Source organism: Dermacentor variabilis, chromosome 1 (assembly GCF_050947875.1).
Source record: "Dermacentor variabilis isolate Ectoservices chromosome 1, ASM5094787v1, whole genome shotgun sequence".
Classification (NCBI taxonomy): Eukaryota; Metazoa; Arthropoda; class Arachnida; order Ixodida; family Ixodidae; genus Dermacentor; species Dermacentor variabilis.
In genome coordinates this window covers 108913493-108936760 of record NC_134568.1, presented here as the reverse complement: position 1 = coordinate 108936760, position 23268 = coordinate 108913493, and the positions used below count along the sequence as shown (strand labels likewise).

At 47.4% G+C, this 23268-nt stretch overlaps 1 protein-coding gene across 2 annotated transcripts in view; it reads right to left on the bottom strand.

The window, feature by feature from the left end:
- LOC142571793 (QRFP-like peptide receptor) overlaps positions 1-23268 on the bottom strand; it is a 288223-nt gene that overhangs the window by 83541 nt on the left and 181414 nt on the right. The gene's annotated exons all lie outside the window — the stretch shown is intronic.

Below are 23268 nucleotides of genomic sequence, written 5' to 3'. Positions count from 1 at the left end.
CGGGCCACGAAACGGATCAAGACAACAATCCTAGCTTATATAGACTGCTCATATGACTTAGTACCATAAATGAACCTTCACTTCTGTCCCAACATCAGCCGCCGCTGCGTCCGACTGTTCCTAGGGCAACGCGTGTTTGCAAAACCGCGATAGAACTGTACACTCGCCGCGCACTCTGACGTTTGTCCAAAGTGTTCGCTTCAAACTCATTTTAAAAGAGTTTTTCTCTCCTGTAACTACGCGACGCATGGTTCGTTCGTTCGCGTGCTCCAGGTTCTATGGAGTTCCGGACGTGTATCGAAGCGGAACATTGGGCACTGCGCTGTCCATTCACGCACGCGCGTGAGCCGGCGTCGAGAAGCGTCATAAGCAATCCGGCGAGCGGCAGCGGGGCATACAGGGGTGTCGCCATATCGGGGGCCCACTAACGTATGACAGGAGTGCCCGCGAGGGACAGGTTCCGAAAGTGCCGCAGGGCATATCGGAATTCGGCCCGTTTTATTACAAGGGGCCCAGCGATCGATCATCGTCGCTCAGAGCGCATGTCACCCGCTCTGCGTGCGAACACGAGAACAGCTTCCGAGGCGCCTTTCAGCTTCCATACAGGCAAACGGCGTTAAGTACACACTGTGAGGCGGGATACGTTCCTGCAATGAAGAGAGCTCAATCGCGATTGTCTGGAAACCGCCTGGTCGGCGCGAAGCTGCAAGACCACGTAACTCAACATCGCACCTTCGCCGATGTTACAAATTGTCTGCGCGCTGCCAACAGCAAACGGGAGCATACCTCGCTGCACGCACGTGCTCTTGGCGCTCCGATATTTGACAGCGTTTTTTTAAGGCGAAAGCCTTTTTAGGCTCGTGGTGAAGTTCGTGTCAGCAGGCCTGACCGCCGGAGTGTCCGCCGAAGCGTCAACACGCCATATCAAGACAGATTAAAGAATGAAAAATGATTGATAGTGACAGTTAGTGAATGATAACGTTATAGTAGAGATTGGTAGAGGGTAATAATGACTCGTAATGACTAATAATGACATAATGACTACGAAATGACCAATATGTCTAAGAACGGCTTGTAATGACCACAATTGATTAGAAATGTCTAGTAATGAGTAGTAATAACTAAAATAACTGCTGATGACTTGTAATGACTAATAACGACTATGAGATGGCCAATATGTCTAATGACGGCTTGTAATGACCACAGCAGGTTCACATTGCGCACAAACAATGTGAACCTGCTGCTGTTTCCATGTCCACGAGTTTTTTTTTTTTGACATTGCATGTGAATGCTATGACGTTACCAAGTTGTTGGGAGGAGACATTGAGTTGAACTCCCGTCCTCCTAAAAAGGATCCAAGTAAAAAACAGTAGCGACGTTGTGGCGCTATTAAAATCCCTTAATGCGAAAATTGACAGAAATCACGCCGAGGTTCTATCACAACTTAACGAAGTGAAAGAAATTCAATTGAATTTAGAAACGCAAATAACTGACATTAATGATCGTTTCATCACCGTCGAAGAAAAAATGGCTGTTTCAGGTGGTTGTGCTTGAGTCATTAACTCCGATTTAGTATCAACTGCTGTGCGCACCGGAACGACTGCAATTAATCAACGCTTAGACGTGTTTGAATACCGATCCCGGCGCGAAAAAAATCTTTATGGGCTGGATGACAAACAATCAAAGTCGTGGGCCGAGTAAGAGGTAATCATGCGCAATTTACTGACGTCAACGCTTGAACTTCAGCTCATGGATGAAGCCATTTCTCGTGCTCACAGGTTAGGGAAATATCTGCCACATAAACACCGCCCAATTATCGCCCGTTTTTCGGGTTTTATGGTGAAGGAATAAATTTTCACCGCTAGATCGAAAATAAAGGCAGCCGGCATCAGTGTTACGGAGGATTATTGCATTTCCAGTCGTAGATCTCGGAAAAAGCTGTCTGAATTCGGGAAGGCTAACAGTAAACATTACTCCGTTAAATACAGTAAGCTTTATATGAACAATAAATGTTATATGTACGTGTCGTCCATGGATAGTGTTTGCGAAGTTGATGCTCGTGTTCCATCCATTCACAACCGTGAAAGCACCTCCCGTGGCCATGTTTCCTCTCCGTCATAACAATCACCAAAACCTATTCCTTCTGGCGAAATTTCACTTTTTTTCGAACATACGTAGCGTTGTCAACAAGCGTGATGATCTATCATCATTTATTGACACGTGCAATACTGATGCCATCATACTAACGGAAACCTGGTCATCTTCAAATATATACAACGCTGAAATATTTGAATGTGAAAAGGATTTCAAGTTGTTGCCGATGTGACCGCACTAATAGAGCAGGAGGTAGCGTCCTAATCGCTGTGTCTGATAACTTTCACTGCTTTCACATTCCTATCGTTAGCACTTTAGAATTAGTGTGCACGTGTATTCTCATCAGCAACCGTGGCATGATCTTTTGTGCCTGTTAACGCTCACCAACCGCACCTTCATCTTTTCGTTCTAAGCTTTATGACGTATTGAATAGCATTATACTCAGGTACTCTCACTCAATGATATGTTTAATGGGTGATTTTAATCTCCCTAAAATAATTTGGTATGACATGTATCCAATGTCCCGTGTTACTTCTCGTTTAGAAGAGGCTTTTGTGAATTTGGTATGATTTTAACTTTGCACAGCTAATAACTGAGCCCACCCGCACGATGTCTACAAGTTCCAACATACTTGACCTCGTCCTCACTAATTTCTCCGATGTTGTTACCTGCCTCAACATGTTGCTTCGCCTAAGTGACAATTGTTTCATAAACGTTATGCTTGAGGGCAACATCAAACGAGCTCTAAAGAAACGGAAATATATACGGGATTATTCTAAAGCTGATTTCATTTCGCTTAACGAGGAATTATCACATTTCATTGATGACTACATGCCTAACCTTTTCGGAACGAACCAGGGAATATAATTAGTCTTCGATTAAAAATAAAGTGAAGTACCTGATTAATAAGTTTGTCATTGCTTATTATTCCTTGCGGACATCGTTCGGCGTGGTTAAATAATACTTTAAAACGCCTTCTCAATAAAAAAAAAAAGCGCAAGTTTCGCAAAGCTAAGCGATCGAACAACTCTGAGTTGTGGATTAAGTACCATCTCGCATTTTTAGCATTTAAAAATGCAGCATGTCAAGCGAAGGATGTTTTTTGCAATAAAGCTGTCCCATCATCACCTGTAGAAAATCCTAAAAAGTTTTGGAACATAATTGGTGGTTCAAAAGACAGTACAATCTCATTAAACAATAATGGCAGCGTCCCTATTCCACTTTCTAAATGTTGTTCCATGTTAAACGAAACGTTCGCAATGTCTTTTTTTCTAAGTGTCAGCTGATTCCCAAGTATCATCTGCGTTTTGTAGGATGGATTACCCACCGAGGGATCCTCTGCTTATAGATTCTTTTGGTGTGTTGCACTTAATGAAAAACTTGAAATTGTTTTCGTCATGCGGAACGGACGGTATCAACTCAAAATTTTTGAAGAACACTGCAATGTACTCCTCTATTATATTAACAGGGCTTTTTTCAGTCCATCGCTTCTGCCCAGTTACCCCGCGATTGGAAGGTGGGCAAGGTGGTACCACTTTTCAAGTCCGGTGACGTCAATTCACCATATAGTTACGGACCTATATCATTATCATTCTTTGCAAACTATTAGAACATTATTTACTCATGTTTAGTTGATTTCCTCGAGTCTAATGCATTATTTACGTCGAAACAGCATGGGTTTCGTAAATCATTTTCCTGTAGGACGCAACTAATTAGCTTGACCAATGAACATTTTGCTGCTTGACGGAGTAGTTCTGCGGAAACCCGCAAAGTGGAGAGAAGTAATGGATAAAGGGAAAATCAGACATCCACCCGTTCGTAGCAATCGCTACAAAGGAAACCCATACGGGTTCCTCGAAAGAAAAGCCTCATAGTTGAAGAAAAATTCGTCCTGGTCCGGGACTCTAACCCGGGACCACCGCCTTTCCGGGGCAGCCGCTCTACCATCTGAGCTATGGCAGGGCGAAGTCGAATTTCTTGACAACACGAAGCAAAGGCAAGAGTTTGACGTAGTAGTTCTGCGGAAACCCGCAAGGTGGAGAGAAGTAATGAATAAAGGGAAAATCCTGACAATGGGTGTTTTGTCGACTGCATATTCCTGGATTTTCAGAAAGCGTCTGACCTTGTCTCTCACCCTCTACTTCGTTTAAAGCTAAGCAAATTAAACATCGATCCTAACATTTTTGCCTGGCTTGAAAATTTTCTAATAGAACGCAATTTGTGAGAGCCAACAATTTTGATTCCTCTTTCTGTCCAGTTACTTCCGGTGTGCCACAGGGTTCTGTCCTCAGCCGCTTTTATTTTCAGTCTACATTAATAACCTGGATAACGTAGTTCAATCATGCACCAGTGTATACCAATCATCAGTGTATACCAGGCTATACACTGATGACTGCGTAATTAATCGCATATCATCATCTGACACTGATCTTGCAGCACTTCGATCTGACCTCGACGCTATAACTAACTGGTGCAACGCATGGCAAATGTATTTGAACGTTAAAAACTGTAATCAGAATCTCCCGAAAACCTTCTATTTGTAACCCTCCTGTTCATCACATTGATGGCTCTGTACTAGACGAGGTTACCACGTACAAGTATTTAGGCGTTGACCTGACTGCTAACCTTTTTTGGAAAACCCATGTTAACTACGTTGTTAACAATGCTAATCGCACGTTAGGTTTCTTACACCGCAACTTTTCAAAGGCACCATCTTCTCTTAAATTAACATTATACAAAACACTTGTAAGGTCTGAGCTTGAATATACATGCGCATTGTGGGATCTCAGTAAATAATTTCTTAATCACCAATTAGAATTGGTAAAAAAACGATAGTGCGCGTTTCATTCTGTCAAATTATTCCCGCTTTTCAAGTGTATTGTGAATGAAACACACTTTGAACCTTGCTAACCTTTCTCTGCGCGGAAAAGTGTTTCGTTTCTCCTTATTTCATAAGATATTTCATAATGCACATCAACCCACCGTGGTTGCTCAGTGGCTATGGTGTTGGGCTGCTGAGCACGAGGTCGCGGGATCGAATCCCGGCCACGGCGGCCGCATTTCGATGGGGGCGAAATGCGAAAACACCCGTGTGCTTAGATTTAGGTGCACGTTAAAGAACCCCAGGTGATCGAAATTTCCGGAGTCCTCCACTACGGCGTGCCTCATAATCAGAAAGTGGTTTTGGCACGTAAAACCCCAAATATTATAATGCACATCTGAAAAATGAACGTCCTAATGAGCCATATTATTTGTATTGCCGTACTAATCACCGTCATAAAGTTCAAATTCCTTTTTGCCATACTAACTTATTTTCCGATTCATTCTGGCCAATAACATCCAGGGAATGGATCCACCTGCCCACCTCCTTCACCATTCCAAGTGCTTCTTCCTTTAAATCCGCTGTCGACAATTATTGTATATACTAGGAGCCCACAATCACATCAGTTATCTATTTTTTTACCTCCCACTCTCTTCTGTAACACCTTCGGGCATTGAAGGTAATGAAAAAAAATCTGATTTCAGATGACTAAAAATGCTTACTAGTGAGCAGTAATGACTGAAATGACTTGTAATGACTACTAATGACTGATATGACCAACATGTCAAGCGACGGCTTGTAATGACCACAATTCATTGCATATGACTAAAAATGCTTAGTAGTGAAGCAGCAATGACTAAAAGAAAGAGAAGAGGCAAAGAGAAAGAGGCGAATGATAAGAGGAGGAAGAGTAGGCTTTCGCCGTTCACCTCTTATGAGAGATCTTAAGAAACCCTGTAATTGTTTCTTTGTTGTTCTTTAAGACAAGCTCGAGTTATGTTCAGATGAAACGTGACGAAAGGCGCTGCAGTGCACATTTTGCTGTCGGATTCTGCGGGGGGGGGGGACCGATCAATACGCCCCTCTGAAGCACGTTGATCGTCGAGTATACATTCGTACTTGACAGGTTCAATCTCTGTCTGAGCGTCTGCACTTTAAACGCTTCGGGCGTTGCTACTGCTTGTGACGACGCTTGGCCCGACGAAAGCACTGGGCGAACGTTTTCCACCCGCAGGAGCAATACATCTTTACCGGGACGCCAGCGGGCATTAAAGGCATGCCAAGCACATAAAGCGGTGCGCGAAACATAGTGCCAAGGAGTGCTTTTCTTGCGTCCGTGTAGACCCTTCCATGCTGGACACTGCTGGCGGCAGCGATCAACGTGTGCTCTGGTTTCTTTCCACCACGTCCATTCGCGTCCCTTCGACATCCTCGACGCTGTCTGAAGCGGTAACCTTGGGGGAGACATTCACACCTGTTAGCTCTCCGCTTAGAGGGCAACAAATGGCTCTGGATATCTATGAAGCTACCTTGGCTTGGAAAAAGCCCACTTTTTCAAGCGCCTCTTCTATCGATATTTTGACAGTGTGCCAGAACACAGGGCAGATTGCACTGTCTTTACACAATTTTGTTTTAAGCGGTCGAAGGACGCTTATGTTTGGGGGGACAAAAACGGCCAATTGTCCAACATTTGTTGCCGTTTCTCTCATCATGACTTATGATACAGCCGGGCAGTTTGCCTAGCCTTTAAAACGCATATCCAGCTACAGACAGTCGGCTACAGCTTGTTCGCTTATTTGCAACATACATCTTCATAGAGATAAATGTCATGCCGGAATGAAAGTTTTTGAAATGTACCACACCTAAAAGCAAGAGGGAAATGGTGTACTAGGGGGCTGCTCCGAGCCGCAAGTAAATCTAGTATCGGTTAAGAGCGTTGCGGATAACCTAAACCAGTCCCATGCGCTACCGTGCTCGCCCCCATGTGCAGCGTGTAAAGCATTCAGTAGGCGAGAAATTAAATGCGGCTGCATTAAAATTTTTGTTTACTCTTTGCAGAAATTAGCTAAGAAACCCGTGCAGCAGCACATGAATGAACCTTGGTAAATATAATCATTGGTATGCAATGCGTCCTTTCATGCTTGGGTAGAAAGGAAGAACAAGATATATTACGGTGATTAACGAGAACATTATCTGGTTCACTCTCCGGCACCGAAAGGTAAGAGGGACATGACGGACACCATGATTGAAGACACAGGCCTCAACGGCGAACTCAATCGACAGGCGTGCAAAAGCAAAGCGTCTACACAGTGACGCAGGCACACCGCCACTAGCTTGCAAGCGTGGGGGCCCGAAGAAGAGTGTCCGCAGCCCTGGGCGCCGATAAATGGCTATGATATTGTCCCAATATGGTTTCCTCTAAAGAAACAGCCGACAGAGAGTGGTCGTTTATACACCCGATCGCGGACAGTGCTTAAGATGGACGACGCTCTTCTGGAATGTGCAGGCGTCACAGGCCATGCTGCCGTACATTCCTGTGCAAAATAGGTGAGCTTTCAGAAGAATGACCCACTGCCACAGACGACTGAGTCCTGCAGGCTGCATCGAGCCCGAAGATAGCACACGGAACTTTATAAGCAGTAGGCAATGGTTCAGGAAGGCCAGAGTTTCAAGATCGGTTTGTTGTGCACGGATAGTGCAGGGCTGTGAACTGAAGAGGGAAATTTTGTTGCTGTGTCCGTCATTTTCTGCTTGGATTGACAAGCACGCTGTTGTTTGTGAGCTGCTATAAAGATAGGCAGGGTAATATTTTTTATTTATTAATTATTATTATTATTATTTATATTTATTATTATTTATTTTTATTTATTATTTGTTATATATCATCAGCAATCTCGAAGATATAGTAAAAGCAGCGGAAGAATTCTATGCTGACCTGTACAGTACCCAAAGCAGCCACGATACCTCCATTCTAAGTAGTAATGAACAGGTTACAGAGGCTCCTTCTATAACTAGCGATGAAGTTAGAAGGGGCTTGCAAGACTTGAAACGGGAAAAAAGTGGCAGGAGAAGGACCACCAGTCGATTTAATCAAAGATAATGGAGACATAAGGCTTGAAAAACTAGCCGCCCTTTATAAAAACTTGCTATCGACTTCAAGTGTTCCAAAGAACTGGAAGAATGCCGACGTTATTCTAATCCACAAAAAAGGAAAACTTCTATAGGAAATCTAAAAACTATAGGCTCATTAGCTTACTTCCAATATTATATAATATATTCACCAAGATAATCTTCAATAGAATAAGAGCGACACTCGACTTTAGTCAAAGGAACATGCAGGTTTCAGGAAGGGATACTCTACAATGAGCCACTTCCATGTCATCAATCAGGTAATCGAGAAATCGGCAGAGTACAATAAGCCTCTCAACATGGCTTTCATAGATTAAGAAAATGCATTTGATTCAGTCGAGATACCAGGAGTCACAGAGGAATTACGTAATCAAGGAGTACAGGTCGCTTACGTCAATATCTTGGAAAATATCTACCTTAAGTCTCCACAAGGAAAGTAGGAAGATGCTTATAAAGAAAGGGGTCAGACAAGGAGACACAATCTCCGATGCTATTCGCTGCGTGCTTGCAAGAAGTAATCAAGCTATTAAACTGGGAAAGCTTAGGAGTGACGCTCAACGACGAATATCTGGGCAACCTTTGATTTGCAGATGACATTGTCCCGTTCAGGAACACTGGGAACGTGTTACAACAAATGATTAAAGACCTTAACAGTCAGAGTAAAAGAGTAGGGTTGAAGATTAATATGCAGAAGACAAAGATAATCATGAATAGCCGGGCAAGGGAACAAGAGTTCAGGATCGCCAGACAGCCTCTAGAGTCTGTGAAGGAGTTACCTAGGTCAATTATACACAGGGAAACCTGATCACGAGAATGAAATTTACAGAAGAAAAAAAAATGGATTGGAGCGCATTCGACAGACATTGCCAGATCCGGACTGGAAGCAACGTCGAACAGTACAGTGGCTTTCGACACGCCTGCACAATTCTTTATTAACATGCACTTGGGTCGAGGTCTCCGAACACCACCCACCAGTCACTTCACTATAGACATTTTTCTAACCCTTTTCTTTGTTACTTTAATGTTCCAGCACGGATTATTTTAATATTGTGCCTAGTTAAGTCGGCACATTACGGCAGGTACGAAACATAGCTCGTCCGTTCGATATCGGTCAATTTCCAGCCTGTCGTTGTCTATGACAGGCGCCAAGGACAACGGCACTTTGAATCGAAAGAGCGGAAGCCCTGTGAAAGCGAGAGAAGAAACGTCGCTTTTAAAAGCAATTTTGCACCCGAAAAAGAAGTAACCCCTTGTAAGCGCGATCAAAGATTCTCGGCGAGAAAGATTATATGGAGAGTTCTGGGATTAACAAAAGAAAAAAAATGTGGGGAGGAAGGCCTACACGTGGAACGCGCGTCTCCTTAGACGAAAACGGGGTTTCCTCGAAGCCTCGCGGCGATGTATCGAATTGAGAGGCGCACTGAACTATATTTAGTCCCGCAATCATATGTAAAAGTTTTCTCTTTAACTATAGTGGACATGCGAAATTATGTATGGGCAGGGTTCCCCTGGGCACAAAAATTGTCCTATCGACGAGACGGCCATCGTCACGTTGGCAGTAGTCTCGAAGGTGAGCTTAATGCACCTAAGCCGATGTAAGAGAAAGGGCAACAAAAATGCTGGCCCAAGCCATACCCCGTATTCTAGAATGTTTCTTTATTTCATGACACCATACCGCAACTCAATGGATGGATGGATGGATGGATGTTATGAGCATCCCCTTTGTAACGGGGCGGTGGGTTGCGCCACCAAGCTCTTGCTATTATACTGGTTAATGTAGTACCTAGGTTAAAAAGAAAGAGAAAAAGACTCGCGATGAGTTCCCATAACCAAATTTTCTGACCTCCTATTGTGAACTTTGCACGACCCAGTTTTTTGTCGTTTCACCACTTTTACTTTTCTTCCACCAATCTTCCAATAGCCCCTTACTAATCTCTATTGCGGACATGTTTACTTTTCGCCTGCTCTCGACGAACCCAAGGGCTTCAAAAAGTCCATTGGTGACTAAATGGACCGCTGGGCAGATATCTTCGCATTCTAATAAAACATGCTTCATCCTTTCCCTAGCTTTACTGCAGCAAGCACATACCTCTTCTTCCCTCTTATATCTCGCTTTATAGGTTCGTGTTCTAAGGCATCGTGATCTCGCTTCGAAAAGTAATGAGCTTCCCTTTGAGTTATTATAAATTGTTTCTTTCCTGACGCCGTTTTTTTTCCTCTTACGAGGAAGGTTTAGCTCACGCCCAACTCCGACGCGGCCTATTCAAATACATGTAAAACGCAGAAACGCTTTTCTGAGTTAACTCCCTGGCCAATTTTAATAAAATTTGTTGCGTTTGAGAGAGAAAGATAAGTTCTAGTGACTGTTGGAAGCGGAATTTCTATTAGGGCTTCAATATTGCTACGGCACAATATGTGCGATCACGAAAGGCGAGCAGTGTGAAGACGACGACGACGATTAGAAGCTAGCGCGGGCTGTTGCCTCTTGGCCAAGCGCAGCGTATTGCCTTGTAGCCTTGTAAATATACTTGTAAATAGCTTTTCGTCGGTGTCTTCCTACGTAACATATCTGGTGGAGGTGGACGTTCCCTGTACCTCGTCACGGAGCTTCGCAGTGGACGGTACGTTGAGCCTTCCTTCATGGCTCCCGGCGACGACAACCCGACTCCGCCGGCTCCGACACCTGCTGCCACTTCGACGACCTACATCACTCTCCCCGCTCCCCGTGATCCTGGCGTATTCTCAGGCAAAGATGGGGAAGACGTCGATGACTGGATCAGCCTGTATGAACACGTCAGCCGCAATAACCGGTGGGACCCTACTATTATGCTCGCCAACGTATTCTTTTACCTCTGTGGCACACCTAGAGTTTGGTATCGCACGCACGAAGATGAGCTCACCAGTTGGGATTCCCTTAAGACACAGCTTCGAGACTTGTTCGGCAACCCCTACGGTCACCAACTTGCCGCGCAGAAGGCGCTTTCCGGCCGTGTGCAGACGTCCACAGAGCCCTATGTCACGTACATTCAGGACGTCTTGGCTCTGTGCCGCAAAGTTGACACCCACATGACTGAGTCAGACAAGGTTTCCCACATCCTCAAAGGCATTGCCGATGACGCCTTCAACTTGCTCGTGTGCAACAACGTAGCGACGGTGGGTGCTGTTATAAAAGAGTGCCGCCGCCTGGAACTCGCCAAAAGCCGACGTATTGACCAGAAGTTTGCCCGTCTGCCCAACACCCCTGCGACATCTTCCTGTGCCGACGCTCCTCGTCCCAACAACACTGCTGATGTTACCAGGATCGTCCGGCGTGAGATCGAGGCCGCCTATCCGGCTGCCTTCGACTCCAGTCCCACCAACACATCTGCAGTCACGGTCTCACTGATCCAGGCAGTTGTCCGCCAGGAGTTCGAAAACATGGGGCTTCACACCATCTGCTCGGCCCATCGCCCTGATACCCGCCCGGCTTCTTCCATTCCGCCCCGTCCCGCTTCTTCTTACCCACCACGTTTCCGCAACCCATCTGAATGGCGCACTGCTGACGACAAGCCCATTTGTTTCTACTGCCATCGAATCGGGCACATTTCTCGGCACTGTCGCAGTCGCTGGAGTTCCCCGATCCGGTCTACTTACAGTGCCTACTCTCGCTCCCCAGGTGGCCCTTCTCGTCCCTATGCCGCACGCTCCGATAATGCCGCCACTGATTCTCCTGCAACGAACCGCCCCTATTCTCGTTCGCCTTCGCCCCAACGACGACAATCTCGCTCTCCCCAGCCCCGTCGCTCCTATTCGCAGACTCCCTTCGGACGCCGCTCCCAGCCGGAAAACTAGACGATGCAGCGCCTCGAGGTGACGCTGCATTGCTCCCTACGCCGCCAAATCCTCTCCTGACGTTGCCCACTCATCTGAACCTTCTTGACGTGCAAGTCGACGGTGTTTCTGTGTCTGCACTCATAGACACTGGGGCGCATTTGTCCGTAATGAGCGCTGACCTTCGTAACCGGCTCAAGAAACTTATCACGCCCGCCACGACGCCTGTTGTCCGTGTCGCCGATGGCGGAACAGCCCCCGTTATTGGTATGTGTCCCGCCCGCGTCTCCTTCGCCGATCGCTCAACAATCGTGCTATTCAGTCATCGCCCACTGTCCCCACGACATCATCCTCGGCTTAGACTTCCTCTCCGCACATTCTGCTCTCATCGATTGTTCCGCCCAGTACTCTCCGCCTTGACCTGCCTGTTCTCGATCCTGCTGAACCTCAACCCAGTCGCCTCAGTTCCGCCGACTTCGTTCGCTTGCCACGTTCGGCACTGACCTACGTTGACCTAGTGTCATCCCCACCAGTCCCCGACGGTCACTACATCGCGGCTCCTATGCAAGACGTCCTCCTTACACACGGGATCACAGTACCTCATACAGTTTTATCTGTTACGGAGAATTGCGTCTGCCTGCCAGTGGTCAACTTTGGCTTGACGACAAAAGTGCTGCCACGTGGGATGTCTCTGGCCCACCTTTGCTCCTTCGAAGATCACTCAGTAGCATCCATTGCAGTTGACGACACTTCATCCGATACTCCTCTACCATCGCAGTCGGCAAATTGTACCATCGCCGACTTCCAGAAAATGATTGCCCCCGACTTGCCGTCCGAGCACGCTCGTGAACTCTACCGCGTTCTGTTTTCCTACCACGATATTTTTGACTTTAACGATCGTCCTTTGGCCCAAACTACAGCTGTCAAACATCGCATTAATACCGGCGATGCCCCTCCTATTCATCGCCGCCCGTATCGAGTGTCACCAGCTGAGCGTCAAGTTATTCACGCAGAAGTTCGCAAAATGCTTGCCAAGAACATTATTGAACCATCATATAGTCCATGGGCGTCACCTGTAGTACTGGTCAAAAAGAAGGATGGCTCATGGCGCTTTTGCGTGGATTATCGGCACCTTAATAGGGTTACCAAAAAGGACGTGTATCCCCTCCCTCGGATTGATGACGCCCTTGACTGCCTCCACGGTGCTCGCTATTTCTCCTCTATTGACCTTCGCTCCGGCTACTGGCAGATTGCCGTGGACGATCTCGACCGCGAGAAGACTGCTTTTGTCACACCCGACGGTCTTTATCAATTCAAAGTGATGCCGTTCGGTCTATGTAACGCCCCTGCCACTTTTGAACGCATGATGGACTCCCTTCTTCACGGATTCAAATGGTCCACGTGCCTGTGCTACCTGGACGACGTTATCGTGTTCTCCCCCACGTTCGCTACGCACCTCGAGCGCCTCTCAGCAGTCCTGGACGTTTTTCGTCGAGCCGGTCTGCAACTCAACGCATCCAAGTGCCAATTCGGCCGTCGCCAGATTACCGTCCTTGGACATCTCGTTGACGCGAACGGAGTGCAACCGGACCCAGGCAAGATCCAGGCAAGATCCGCTGTTGCGCACTTCCCTGTTCCGAAGTGTGTCAAGGATGTGCGCAGCTTCATCGGCCTTTGTTCGTACTTCCGCCGTTTCGTGAGAAATTTCGCCGCCATAGCACGACCACTAACCGAGCTTTTGAAAAAGGACGCCCCTTTCCAGTGGGGCGATAACGAGGCCTCTGCATTCTTACATCTAATCGACATTCTCACAACGCCTCCGGTTCTGGCCCATTTCGATCCTTCTGCGCCTACCGAAGTCCGTACTGATGCCAGCGGTCACGGAATTGGCGCGGTACTGGCACAACGCCAGCGTGGCCACGACCGGGTTATCGCTTACGCCAGCAGGCTCCTCTCACCCGCGGAGCGCAACTATTCCATCACTGAGCGTGAGTGTCTGGCCCTAGTTTGGGCGGTTGCGAAATTCCGCCCATACTTATATGGCCGATCCTTTTCCGTTGTCACAGACCATCACGCGCTTTGCTGGTTATGCTCACTGAAAGATCCTACAGGAAGACTTGGTCGCTGGGCCTTACGCCTCCAAGAATATTCGTATACTGTCACCTATAAATCTGGCCGACTACACAAGGACGCTGACTGCCTGTCTCGCTACCCGGTCGACGAGCCTGACGACGCCGACAGTAGTAGCGCCAACGGCATTTTCTCTGTCTGCCTTCGCTCACATCGCCGATGAGCAGTACCGAGACCTATCGCTGCGAGCACTTATCGAGCGTCTGCGCTCTACACCTACCGACGCATCCGTTCGCCGATATGTCCTCCAGGGCGGCATTCTGTATCGAAGGAACTTCCTCCCTGACGGCTCTGACCTTCTTCTTGTCGTGCCAAAACAGCTACGACAGACTGTGCTCTTTGAGATGCATGACGCACCCACTGCAGGACATCTTGGGGTAACCCGCACGTACGACCGCGTCCGCCGCCGCTTCTATTGGCCTGGTCTCGCTCGCTCCGTTCGACGCTATGTTGTTGCCTGTGATCCCTGCCAGCGTCGGAAAACACCTCAGGTGCTACCTGCCGGTCATCTCCAGCCGATCACCGTCCCCGTGGAACCGTTCTTTCGTGTTGGATTAGACCTCCTCGGTCCCTTTCCCACGTCATCCTCTGGGAACAAATGAGTAGCCGTCGCGACTGATTACGCCACCCGATACGCTATCACTCGGGCTCTCCCTACCAGTTGCGCCACTGACGTCGCGGACTTTCTCTTGCGTGACATTATCTTGCTTCATGGCGCCCCGCGACAGCTCCTTACTGACCGTGGTCGAAACTTTCTCTCGAAAGTTATCGCTGACATTGTGCGTTCCTGCTCCATTCAACACAAACTGACTACCTCATACCATCCTCAAACCAATGGCCTGACAGAGCGGTTAAACCGTACTCTTACCGATATGCTGGCCAAGTACGTTTCCACGGACCACCACGACTGGGACATTGCCCTTCCTTACGTAACATTTGCGTACAATTCTTCCCGGCACGACACCGCTGGATTTTCTCCCTTTTATCTACTGTACGGTCGCGAACCTACCTTGCCCTTAGACACGGCACTTCCTCCTGCTGCGGTCTCAACAAGCGAGTATGCGCGACGCCATCGCCCTCGCCGACCATGCACGCCAGCTTGCCCGTGCTCGACTGACGGCCTCACAAACCACTCAGCAGTGCCAGTACAACGCCCGCCACCGTGACGTACAGTTTTCGCCTGGTGCACTCGTGCTCCTGTGGTCGCCCTGTCGTCACGTCGGACTTTCCGAAAAGCTCCTTTCGCGATACACAGGGCCCTACCGCGTGCTGCGCCAGGTGACGCTGTGACTTATGAAATTGCTCCTGTGAGCTCAACCTCGTCATCTACTCTGGTGTCTAGTGATGCCGTGCACGTCAGTAGGCTCAAGAGCTACTACACTGCTTCAGAGTCCGGCCTTTAGTCGCTCCGGGACGGCGCTTTTGCCGCCGGGGGTAGTGCTACGGCACAATATGTGCGATCACGAAAGGCGAGCAGTGTGAAGACGACGACGACGATTAGAAGCTAGCGCGGGCTGTTGCCTCTTGGCCAAGCGCAGCGTATTGCCTTGTAGCCTTGTAAATATACTTGTAAATAGCTTTTCGTCGGTGTCTTCCTACGTAACAATATTGTTAAAATAATTTTCAAAAATTCGAAAGTCCGAAAAAATAGAAGCACGAAGTTTACGAATTAATAGCACGGCGTCAAAAACAGATATCGCGGTTCTGTAATTGACATTCCTTAGATCATTGAAAGCAGGCAAATTTGATATGTCATTTTATATTTTACGTGAATTGGATACAAGGGGTCTGGAAAAGCTCTATTTCCACATTACTATATTTTTTTAGATTCATGTGTAATATATCAACTTTGTACGCTTTAGATGTACTATTGGGTGCAATTCACATAATTGATATAATTTTTCATTGCTGAGTTGCAGAGTTGTAAACCTGATAGTTTCATTTTCTGAAAATTTGCGATGTTTGCCAATTTTTAATCAAAAGATGACCTAAATCAAAAATTCGAAACCAACAGTCCCTAGATTTTAACTTTTTCTTTTTACGTGCAACAAACCTCGTCAAACATGGTACAGTCATTGCCGAGAAAAACGAGTTCTCCTTTTACATGTATTTAGATAGAAGCACCCGAGCTCAAGCTCCCTCTTTAGTTACTTATGGGAGGTTTCTTTACTAATGCCGCTACCCATTATTATTTCAGCCTGTCTGGCTTTCTCTCGACGTTTTTTTTGTTTGTGTTGCTCAACCTACAGGCCACATACTTGCTAGTAAGCTTCCTAGTTCTTTTCCTCCACTGCGAATCAATGTTTTTCCTGTACAGATACCTCAACACTCTCCCAGCCCAGTTACTTTCTTCCATGTTCCTCAGTCGTTCTTCATAATGAATTTTACTGCGAGCTTCCCTCACTTCAAAACTTGTCCAGCCTATATCATCATACGCAGCTTCATTTGTAGTCTTCCCGTGAGCGCCCAATGCGAGGCGTCCCACTGACCTTTGGCTCCCATCGAGTCCTGATTGTACCCCTGATTTAACGCAAACAACCGCATTTCCAAAAGTCCTGGAACCATTACACCTTTCCAGATACCCCGGAGCGCCACGTATCTATTGTATCCCCATAACGCTGTGTGCTTCATTATGGCTGCGTTTCTCTTCCCTTTCGCTGTCACTGTTTTTTACTGTGTTTCCATATGTCCGTTGCCTTCGTTTATCCATATACCAAGGTATTTATATTCTTTTACCCGAGGTACTTCCTGGCCCTGTATTGCCACTGCCCGTCCACCGTTTTCATTGAATACCGTAACACCCGATTTTCTAACTCCAAATTTCAGGCCTAAATTGTCCACAGATAGTAGTCAGACGTCGCAAACCGCTTCGCTTGTTGGCTAGCAACGCAATGTCGTCCGCATAAAGTAAACCTGGACGCTGCTGCCCCGCCACTGCACCCGCCATGTCGTATGAGAGAAAGTCGATGGCAGCGCCGCCCCTCGGCTAAAGCATTCACTGCGCCTAACTAACAGTCCACGGCAATTCCATAAAAGCATATCGCATACTTCACTTGAGGGGCGGTGTTATGCTCAACTCGGTGGAGGGGAGGCAGAGCTTCGAGTCGAGGATGGCTTAAGAATACGTGTGATAGGCCTCCTGTGTTTTCCGCAAAGCTCGCCCAGTCGCTCAGAAATGTACGGAGGACAATGGGGCCGATAGTTCCAGTGCGGTGGCACCACTTTCTCACATTTTATCCTGTTGTCGGAGCGTGGATAACTGCCACTGTGTGCAGCCGCACACAGTGGCAGTCGTGGAAATCTATAAAACTTCGTCGTGAAAATCTATAAAGAGCAGCAACATACGCCGAAGGAAAGCTATCATCCTATAACCATACTGTAACAGCATTTTTGGCTGGGTTGTTTTCGAGCGAACTAGAAGGCTCCCATAAGGTCGATCTTGTTCGGATGATCGAAAAAATGTGCTCTGGCTGCATTAGGATCCTTTCCGATTGCTCCAATCCTGAGATCAGAACGCATAGAGGCGCTCCCGGTATTGCCGTCGGAGCAGCCTAGAAATCTCCTCGCTTTCCGGTCACGTGACCCTGCCCTGTTTATTTAGCGCAAGATATCTCCTGCTTGTATGCTTGCATCCACAGTGCCTCCGGAATCGGTCCGCTTGGATTCGGAGGATAACAGCCCCCCCACCACCCGAAGAACCCAAAAGAAAAGTTTCCTGATGTAGCTTATCTCGTCTCCAAAATAGTAATTAGCGCCATCCGTCTTGCGTGCCTTTCCTTTCTCTAACGCTACGCCCCCGATGATTTCAGGTCACCAACGGCTGCGCGTATCAGCGTGAGATTGTGTTCCTGACAGTAAAGTTGCTTGCGCACAGTGTTAAAAAAAGGAAATGAACGCACGACAAATGGCGCTTATTGCTTGGGGACAAGATAAATGCTAAAAGTGGGCATTTTTTTTTAGTGCACGCCCCATTTACTGTTATCAGCATCTGAGAATGTTACCCCTCCAGTTCTTACGCTATTAGGCAAGCATTGTAAAAATACCGCCGTCAGTGCGCGCATCAATACACTGCTTGTACATAAGGAGAGGTCTTGTCCTCTAAGTTTGAGCTGGAAACAGCCTCTATCTTTACTTAGACGAATGCGTTAGTTGCGAGCAAACTCAGCTATTTTCACAGCTCCCATGTACCGTAAGCTTTTATCTCACTAGCTATAGTGCCTTAGCGCAGCTCTTATATTCCGTAGGTTCCATGGCATATGCGAATGCGAATGGCATATTCCATAAATATTGCCATTCGCGCTCCGCGTGCGGGCTGCGCAGGCGAGAAATGTGCAGCGTTAAAAATAACTTCGCATTTAAATATCCCAGACTTCGTAGTTAGCATGACAGCAAACTTTTTCCTTCTGAAAGCCTGTCTTCTGTTTTTCCTTTTTAATATATATATATATATATATATATATATATATATATATATATATATATATATATATATATATATATATATATATATATATATATACATATAGTTGGTTTCGAGCCCAATTCGCCCAGCACAGAAGCCCACTGCTCTAACCATTGCCGCGGGCGCACGCATAAGAAGGCGGAATACAACACCTCTACGAATTTCACTTGTGTAACTCAACACATTGAGACGCTGTGGCGCACTTCTGCAAGGTTGAGCACGTCGTGTCTTCTGATTCAGCGCATTTTAATACTGAATAAAAGTTCCGCTTGCTATATAAAGTTCACCATTGTGGCCGAGAGACGGGTTCATCACTAAAATCTGCAGCGCACCTTTCGTCGTAATGGAACATTTTGCCTTGCTGGCGCATGAAAGCTTCACTTTCACCGATTCCCACCGTGCGTGGGATATTGTCATAAAGTGCGTGGTCTCGAGATGGCCGCCATTGCCGCCGCAGCCGTAGCGCCGCTTGCACGGCGAAAGGGAAAAGGGCTCCCCATTCTTCCTGAGCTCGCCGGACCCGTTGGTCACGTGGGTCGCCAGAGCGTGACAAGGGAAGAGCTAGCCTCGGCGAGCAGACAGAGTAGTTTGGAAGGCGGAGCGGGCTTGGCCGGGCGCCGAGAGACAGCTGAAGATATGGTCGGCAGTCTGAAACCCCCAGGCCGGTGGTGTCTTCGCCGGTAGATCGATGGACGGTGCAAGTCCGTCAAGATCTTCGGCAGCGAGGTACCAGCAGCCCAACGCTATTTAGATCGGGATCTCGGCGAGCACGCCACAGATAAGCCTCGCGTTCCAACCTGCAGCTCTCAGAACTTTCCGCCGGACTCTTCCTTTCTTTTTTTCAATCACGTTTCACCTTTTATTTTATCATTCATCGCGTGCAAATTTTTGTGCGTTCTGTTAGTGTAGTGTTTGCCGCGTTTATTATCGCGTGTATTTTTGATTTGTGCCGCGTATTTTTTTGTTTATTTCGCCAGTTTTAGAAATTCCCACGTGGTGTGCTGCGTGTCGCGCGTCGCGTCAGAGTGTGTGTTGTGTGTGACACGCACGCCTTTCGCGAAGCTTTGCACCATCTACTTGCAGTTTTCTTATACTTTTGTTTTTATCATGTTGCTGGCATGATTTTATTTTATTAAATTGAGTTTGTTTTTACGCCGCCTCCCGTCTCATGCCTCTGGTCCACGGTCGACCAGGCGTGGATCTTATCGCCGGTGAGCAGTCGAACCACCCACAAATGCACGCGGGGTGGGTTTGTTGTCGCCCCATCCCCTCCAATTCAGGGAGTGCAAGTAATCATATCCCAGTCCTTGACAGATATGCATAATTTTTTACGCTGTCAAAAAGAGGTGGACATCAATTTCTCAGCGTGTTCTCGGCTTGTTTCACCACTACAGCTTCGCCGAAGAGAGAGATAGGTTTATTTGTCATAAAAATGTAGGGACGGCGAAGTAGCATTGGTGCACCTTAGAAAAGAGACTAAAAAATGGGGTAGAGACGAGGGGGGGGGGGAGGGGGGGGGGGAGTCGACGGGCGGTGATAACAGTAACGCAAGCAGTACAGTCTGTCTCAGTCACGTGCACAGTAGTGTGGTCACGTGTTAGTCACAGAAAATTGCGGCACGCTGAGAAGTTCGGCCAATTTCAGGAAGTCTTCTGAAAGCTTCGCGGCCATCCTATCCGCTATAGTTGGTTCACCGAGCTCACTCGAACGATGATAATGCTGGGCAAACAGGTCGACAGAGCGAAGCGTAGTATAGTCTGAACACACGTGTTTTCCGACTGCGTCACCTGCTCGCCTTGCGTCGTTTGCGTGCACTGCGCAGCGGGACGCGCTGTGTGCGGGTTGCGAAATTGCCCGTGCAGCCGCTCGTCACGTGGATGTGCTATTAAAGACAGACTGCATGCGTGAGCGTAGAACCACTCGGCCATCGCGCTGGCAGGTGTTTCTTGCAGTGTGCTGCTTTATATCTGCGCTAGGTTTTGTGACCAGCTTTTCAAAATGGCAACTTCAAAAACAAATGTCGGGGGCATATTTCGGAAACGCGCTTTTGGAAGGAAATGAAAGCCAAGCCCATGTGTACATTTGCAGCGGCCGCCTATCGTGGTGCCCCTAGGCCATTGCAATAGAAGCTTCACAGCTGCTAGCGGCAACTACAGGCTCCGCTTTGAGCTTTCTGCGCTTTATACTCGATCGTAACCTTGGCCTGGCGTTCGTTGCTGGTCTGCCCGTCGATTTCTGAGTCTAGTTAGTAGGTGATCAAGCGCTTCCTAGTCGTCTGCTGGCGGCGCCAAAAGCAGCCGACAGGGAGCGCAGGCCACCCACTCGCGCGTTTTCTTCATAAAAACGGTTGAGTGCAAACTTCAGGACTCCACTGTACACAGTACATCTACTTCGCAAACTTTCTTCTATTGTGTTTTCGGCTGCGTAAGCCTGTACTGTTAAGTGCGTTTATTATCCAGTTCCCAGAAGGTGCGGTCAATTATCCACAAAAAGTGACGAAACCCGGGGTGCACCGTGTCCCATCCTAACCATAATATACGGCGCCACTGTTTCTTACAGCAAAGTCTACACTTTATTGGCCTGCCGTCGCTGCAGACCGTTGCCTACTTCGGATTTATTCTGGACGAAACAGGAAAAAGGGGGGGGGGGGCGGAGTAATACATGAAACATGGCATTAAACTGCGTTCGTAGCGAAATCACCCCTCTGTTATAAAGCAAAGCGCTAGTTATCCAGCACTTTGAACAGAAGAGTATTGTACATACAGGCTGTCCCACATAACTTGAACCAAGAATTTAAATATGAAAGGCGTGTCGCATGTGAATTGAACCGAACGCATACTATTCGCAATAGCCTATAGTAACCCACATTTTTTGTTTTCCCCATAATTAACTAATTAGATTAATTACCCAACTTTTTAATTACTGGCTGAGTACCCCAAGTATTACCCCAATTCAGAGACCTGGATTGGGAAGAATTGGGGATAAGAGTTATTGGAGAATACCTTAGTAGCTTGCGATTCGCTGATGATATTGCCTTGCTTAGTAACTCAGGAAACCAATTGCATTGCATGCTCACTGACCTGGAGAGGCAAAGCAGAAGGGTGGGTCTAAAAATTAATCTGCGGGAAACTAAAGTAATGTTTAAGAGTATCGGAAGAGAACAGCAGTTTACGATAGGTAGCGAGGCACTGGGAGTGGTAAGCGAATACATCCACTTAGTGCAGGTAGTGACCGCGGATCCGGATCATGAGACGGAAATAATCAGAAGAATAAGAATGGCTGGGGTGCGTTTGGCAGGCATTCTCCGATCATGAACAGCAGGTTGCCATTATCCCTCAAGAGAAAAGTATATAACCAGCTGTGTCTTACCAGTACTCACGTACGGGGCAGAAACCTGGAGGCTTACGAAATGGTTTCTACTTAAATTGAGGACGACGCAACAAGCTATTGAAAGAATGAGGGGTGTAACGTTAAGATATAAGAAAAGAGCAGATTGGGTGAGGGAACAAACGCGAGTTAATGACATCTTAGTTGAAATCAATAAAAAAGAAATGGGCATGGGCAGGACATGTAATGAGGAGGGAAGATAACCGATGGTCATTAAGGGTTACGGACTGGATTCCAAGGGAAGGGAAGCGTAGCAGGTGGCGGCAGAAAGTTAGGTGGGCGGATGAGATTAACAAGTTTGCAGGGACGACATGGTCACAATTAGTACATGACCGGGGTAGCTGGAGTAGTATGGGAGAGGCCTTTGCCCTGCAATGGGCGTAATCAGGCAGCAGCTGCTGTTGATGATGACGATGATGACCCCAAGTATCATACGCAGATTGGTAGAGCGCCTTCAGAAACCACCGATCGAGTTGTTTCTTTTACGATACGTCTCACGTTGTCCTTTTTTCCGGGTTGCAAGGAAAGCCCGCGAAATACGAAAAAAGCCACGTCACGAAGCGCTTGTGCAGTGATATAGCGCTCCTCTCAAGCGTCCGTTCGGCGAACAAGGTCGGCTTCGTCGGATGACGGTGAAAATGCATGCTGCTGGCTGAGCGCGGCCGATGAGATAAAGAACGCCCTGCCGCTTCCTCGTCGCCAGTCACGATGCAGCCGACCTAGCTTGTTCACCGAACGCACGCTTGAGACCACCACAATACCACTGTGCAAACGCTCCGTCACGTGGCTTTTTTCCTATTTCGCGTGCTTTGTTTGCAACCCGGAAAACAGGACTAGGTGAGACGTATCGCAAAGGAAACAACTCGATCGGTGGTTTCTGTAGGTGCTCTACAAATATGCGTATTATATACTTGGGATCCTCAGCCAATAACTAAAAAGTTGGGTAATTAAACTAATTAGTGAGTTATGGGGAAAACAAAATAACTGTCTGTGTTACTATAGGCTATTGCGGATAGTACGCGTTCGGTTCAATTCGCTTCCGACGTGCCTTTCATTTTTCAATTCCTGGCTCAAGTAATTTGGGACACCCTGTACTAGTGCGTAAGCATTCTTCGGCGACTACCCCAGTAAAATCTGTCCGTCCCGTGGCGCCTTATGTCTGCAAAACAAATGCATAATTGGTCAAGTTAACACAAGTCATCGTTATAACTGAAGAAGACGTGTCTCGCGTTACAGCGGCATGGCCAACGCTCGGCTCGCGCTGCTGATTGCTGGCGTCTTTTTGGACGGTGCTTCGGGCTACCTCGCCGTTCCCGGTCGCTGTGCCTTTGCATAAGGAGCCTCAAATAAACCTCTTCACATAACATTGTTATAGTAGATGATTCGTAGGAATGGGTAGACATGTATAATCTAGCTAAATAAGTAGGCAAAAGCG